The sequence below is a fragment of the Rhipicephalus microplus genome, chromosome 4, assembly GCF_043290135.1.
Source record: "Rhipicephalus microplus isolate Deutch F79 chromosome 4, USDA_Rmic, whole genome shotgun sequence".
Lineage (NCBI taxonomy): Eukaryota > Metazoa > Arthropoda > Arachnida > Ixodida > Ixodidae > Rhipicephalus > Rhipicephalus microplus.
This window is the reverse complement of record NC_134703.1, coordinates 116,012,452-116,018,686: the sequence shown is the minus strand read 5'-3', so window position 1 is coordinate 116,018,686 and position 6,235 is coordinate 116,012,452.

Here is a 6,235-nt window from a genome sequence, read left to right as displayed (position 1 = left end):
CAGTGACAAAAAGAAATCAAAAGCGTAAAGAGCTGGGACGGGGAGGTAAAGGCGTGAAAGAGACGAATCCTGCTTATTGTTCAAAAGATTTGGCGCGAAAACATCCTGGTGTTCACAGGGCCGGCAACGTCAAAAGGAATTCCCTGCAGGAAGAACAACAATCAATGAAATACACAAATGTTTGTATACATTCTAGCTTCTCAGCTGCCGCTAAAGTGCTTTCCTGTGTCGTGTAAATTGAGAAACAACTGAAGCGTGACGTCCGTGATCTCGCTGAAAAGCGGTGAAATAACTAAATAAATAAAATTTATATATATATATATATATATATATATATATATATATATATATATATATATATATATATATCTTTAGGAGATCCATGGATCACGACACCTAAAAAAATTACTTCAATAGTTGTTAGGTTGAATTTATCTTGCTTTTCATTTTCCGTTTGTTTACCTCACTGACTCGAAACCTCTTAACAGTTGAAGATAGCCGACTTGAGAGATTTATTCATTGAGAAACGCTTTGAAGCACAACGGTAGCAATAGCGGTGCAGAAAAGAGGATTTACCCCCGAAATTTTTACTTTCCAGCACTGTTTAACGTTTTCATTTAAAGACAACTTGAACGAAGGTGACTTTTGCTGCCTTTTTTTGTTATTTCGAAAATCTTTGGGGATTGATGAGGATCTGTTTTTTTAATTGATTGGGTATCATTCGCATGTGCGTCTAGACAATTTTCAAACTCTATTTGTGATGGAGTGTGCTGCCTTTCATTTATCGTCCGAACCCTTCTTTGATTCCTCAACGAGGTAAAATGTTTTGCTTTAATTCAAGAAGGCTCTCGGATAATCAATCGAAACGCCACGCGCTTCACTTTAAGAAAGGAGCCCAACCCGGCCATACCTATGTAGAAAATTTGGGTCAAATTAAGGTTTTCAATATTATGCCTTTGGGTCTCTCATAAATAGACATCCCAGTAACACACTGCAGCCTCTTGAATTCTGTCTTGTTTGATGCAGGCTACATGCCTCTAAAGCGTGAAAAAACAGTGCTTAGTAACTTGTGGCCTTTAGCACAATTGTTTTATGAAGATAAGTGCATCGCTTTTGGAAGACGACTTGAGAATAAAAAAGATTTTAAGAAAGGTATCAAAATTTTGGGCTAGCTTCAGCCTAACGCCCCGTCTAATCAATGAGTGCACGCGTAAGTCGCATCGCATATACAACGCAGATAAAACTATTTGCACGCTCGTTGGTTTCATGTGAAACTATGCTGGATTACATGGGTTTGTAGCCAGTTTGCAAGAGGTGTGTGCAAGTTGCGTGGCAACGAAATGTGAAGTTCCTCTAATTGCAGTATCGTTTAGCATTGGTTAAATGCAGTATCCCATACATCGCATTGTTTTTGTGCTAATGACCTAAATAACTCTTTCAAATTCAATAAGCATAGATAATCTTTGATTTAAAAGATATCCTAGAATGGTCTGGCACTTCCCTCTGAGACACAACTGTGACTACCATAGTGTCGGACGTCCGTGAATATGTAACAGAAGTCAATGGGCGCACGTTCATTGAAAAAAAAACAGTTGATAGAACAGGAAGCAATTAAGGACGACAATGTGGTCAATGCGTGTATAGCATTGTTTTTATTAAATGTTCATTTACATACGACGGAATGGTTACTTGATGGTACACTGTCATCGATGTGAAACCCCGACAAGCAGCTTCGGTGTTTATAGTGAACAAGGAAAAGTAAAGCGCCCGTAGCGGAGGAGTTATAGCCCCGGCTTTCGGTGCCCTAGAGGATCTCATTTCAGTTCCCACCATCAGAATACTCTTATGTGACAAAGTAGAGAATGACTAAACTAATTATCTCTTCTGTCTACTGTTTGCAAAGCCGTTTCTTCGGCACTTTCTATCTGAGCATTTTAGGTCACTGTATTTAGGCCTCTTAGCAATCAACGCTACAGGTACAGCAGCCTTCTTCCTTGCAATCATGTAGATTATAACCTTAGATTTTAGCACATGAGATTATCTTATTTACTGTCTTTACAGGTTTACCCAGAACTGTAACAGTGCACTTACAGATACTTTTGCTTTCATTTTGCACTGTTGTGAAAATTGAATACGTTTAATCACTATACCCCTACACAATTCTGTACTTTCCTCTTGTACAAGAAAGTGTAATTTTTTTTATTTTTCATTATACTCGCAAATAAGTAAGTCTTGGCTATGGGTCTAACAAGTCTTATATTTCAGTATTATAACTCTGCAAATAAATAATTAAATTCAATTGAATTGAATGTCAAGCTCTTTTTCAGTATTGAAAGCACATTTCACGATTTAACCTAAAGAGACAGGAAGACAGCAGAGTGCGTCAGAAAACAAATGGGGTGCAAGAATATCATAGTTGAAATCAAGAAAAAGAAATAGGCATGAGCCGAAAACATAGTGCGTAAGTAGGATAACCACTAGTCGTTAAGGCTAGCTGGCTGAATTCCAAGAGAAGAAAAATGAGCTAGAAAATTATGTGGACAGATGTGATTAGGATGTTTGCAGGTACAACATGGCCGCAGAAAGCACAGGTCCGGGTTGATTGGTGAAACATTGATGATGATGATGATGATGAAGATGAAGATGATGGTGGTGGTGGTGATGATGATGATGATGATTGTCGGTGGCGCAATAACGCGCATATATCGCAATCTGTAAAGTTCACCTTTTCATTGCGAAATGCGCGGAAACTAGAGGTCTTGTTTTATTGAGTCTCCGTCTAAAGAGCTTCAACAGCACAAAAGCAAAGTAACTCACAAGTGAATAATAAGAAACATTCTACGATACCGGCCTCATCTGTGGAATTTACTTTAAACTAGCACTTTTCTGTGGAATGGGGACGCCGATCTGTCAATAGAACACATATACCACTGCCCGTTTTCTCCGTTCCTCGATCCCTGTGACAGAATTCTCTGTTTCTGTTTTTCTCGGCCTAACACCGAAACCGCTTTCGAGTCCGGCGAAGCGTGGTTACCCACTCTTTTCTATAGTTTGTTTGTCCGTGGTTTAAAATAGTCTGAACGGAGAAAGCTCTGACCGAAACTCTCTTCGTGAACTCTCTTCGCAATGCTCCGGGCTGAATCAATAGAGACGGAGGCACGTTCTCGAGGCAATCTTTTTTTTATATACAATAGAAAAAAAAGAATCTAACCTCGGCAGCTAGGACCAGGGTGAGATGACAAATAAGGGCTTCATTACAGATTTCCGCCCTTTGCGTCACCGTGCGGCTGTCGAGTCCTCCGAAAAACATGGTCAAAATAAACAGACCAAGTTTCATTATACGATGGCCTTAGACCACTGGATGAGAGTTCAGCGGCATTCCCGCAGGCGAGACGCCCTTTCCTCACAGTAGAAGGGGCGGAGCTGGATTATGTGCTTTGCTTTGTTAGCTATTCTAAGCCACGAAACATTCCGAGAAACCGAATGATGGAATCCCACTTCCTACACTAAAAAAAATAAATAACAGTCGCGTGGTTGAAAATGCGTGCAAATATCCACGTTTAAGTCTTCACAGGAGTGATTTCCAACGTCAAGATATACCATTGTGACAAGGCGTGACTATACAGGTCATCCGTCAAGAATTGGGTGCAAATGTTCAAACAACACACTAAACAGAAACAAGGTTTTTAACACAACAAGCCAAAACGATCGAAGGTTAACGGAAACACTGTGAAAGCCTGCCTTCCAAAAAGGAGGGTACCAGCACCCACCTGGAATAACAAACAGTTGGTGGTATCGGAAGAGATGTTCGCAGACGAATTGTACGGAGGAGGAGGAGAAAGAATGAAAGAGGAAGGACAGGGAGGTTAGCCAGTTCTCAGACCGGCTGGGTACCCTGTCGAATTGTAAGATTGTATGATAGCCTTACGTGTTCATGTTTCACAATTTTAGCTGTGCAAAGGTGTACTATCGTTCAATAACTGACACGGTAGAATGAAGGCGAAATATTGAATTGTAAGCTAGATGATTTCGTTTTCTTGTCAATCGATTGCTCGCACAAAGTGATATTGCGATAGCTCGAACAGATGATACTAAAACTGCAGTGAATATATGTTTTCGACATAGTCATTGTCAAGTTCTCATTTCATGTGTATTGCTGCGCAAATAAGATAGCCAGTTATGTTTCAGCGATGCCCTTTTTTGCGTTTGGTTTAAGCACATATTTCGCAATTGCATTTTCGTGGAAGTAAAAGTAAAAATACTCTTATAAATCCTGACAACAACTTTAAAAGAGCGAGATAGATAATTTATCAACCTATTCTTAAATTTCCCTACGTCAAATTGAGCGATACTTTGCTCTTAGAGTATAAGGCAACAAGACAATGAAGTTCTAACGCCCTATTATACAGGTGCTCGGAAAACCATAATATGAGCTTAGAAGGAGCGCTTTGTGTGCGTCAACATTTTTGCATCTGCAAACTAACCAAGTGCGTTTTTAACCAGACCGCTAATACTCCAGGAGGGGAATGCACTAATAGACTCGCAATCATGAATTATACTAACCGACGTAAGTGTTATTGGCTGTTTTGTGTATTATACGTGGTTTTAGTTCAGTTGTATTTCAATAAATTGTACTTTACATGTAAAAATTTACGATATTTATCTTCATGATAATGTGTTTACATTATCCTGTATTTATTTTGTTGTTCAACTATATTTCTACCACTTTTTTATATAATGTACAAGTGTACCCTGAAAGTTTAACAAATAAAAATAAAAAACAAAAAACGACAAGAATGTTTATATTTGCGAACTTGTCAGTGAGGCAATAGTAAATGGTCACAATTTATTCTTAGAAACGCGCAATCGGTCCTCGAAAATAACGATATTGCGCTAGAAGAGCTCTTCATTACATTCTAGAAAACATGCAGTAGTGACGACCTACATAAGATATTTATCGTGATTATATTAACCAAAAAAAACGTAATCAAACTATGACTAACAGGGAAAAATTGACAATCGTGATTAGGTACATCGCTTTTCGCACATGTCTTGTACATTGCCTATGAACGACGGACGACAAAGATTATTTATATGGTACATGTAAATGTATAGCTTGAGCGATATCAGCATATATATGGCATTACGATATCAGGTGAACTAATTCTTACGCCCAAAATTTAAAGGTTTAAATAAAGAATTAGTGTTACAACTGAAAGAATGTCAGGGTTCCTGTTTATGACAAGCACACTTATCGAATCAATCCATATATATGCAATGCATTCCACCCTTAAGCTAAGTAGAGCTCCAACGAGGTCGCCTATGCGGAAACATAAGTGTAGTTAATGCCCGGGTTGGCAAAGATGATGACTGGCACTTCATGGAATGCTGGAAAAGATAATTAAAATGAATCGAACGCTTTTCGACTGAATTCACATATGCTTGTTTTATTTATTGTACCGAAAATGCAGACATTCTTTCATGAATTATTATTGCCTTACAAACACAAAACGGAGAATTAAGAGCCAATGAGTATATTATCTCAAAATCATGCCCCAGGGGTTGTTGCTTAATACAAAAACACCTTGCATAACCAGTTAGATTTGGTTTTTCCAGTAACGTATCCCGCAACACACCGTAAATTCTCATGTGCAATTTCCTACTTCATAGCCAAAAACGTAACATTTCAGGTACCTAACAGCAAGTTGGTTCCAATTCTGGCGTTATCGGCGCTGCAAAGCATTAGTGAACTATTTAAGAAAATCTTTTTTTTTAAAGTAATGGCTAATCGACTCGAAAAATGAATCGAGTTGTAGGCTAGTTAATTTGTCACTCAAATTTGACGAATATTTGCACGTCACTTGTTCAGACTATTTTGTTTCGTTATGACTGAAAGTTCCAAGATGTGTACTTTGCGTCAGCCAGTAAAATAGTCTTCTATATTATTGAAAAACTACTGTGTACCGATATGAACTTCACCCAGCGCGGCGCAAAAAAAGAATGGTTCAAGCACACAGCGATATACTCTATCCGACAGCAGCGCATAAACATCTCACTTTACACGGGCTCTTTCTGCCTCGTGCTCTCCGGCTAGAAATACTTTCGCATCTTTGCGCAACTAAGTGATGACGATTACACCCAACGCTAACGAAGTTACACTTCGACGTCGCGTTTACACAGCCAAAAAAAAGTTTCACAACCTGTCAAGTGTCGCATGTTTATTCGTGAAGCATCT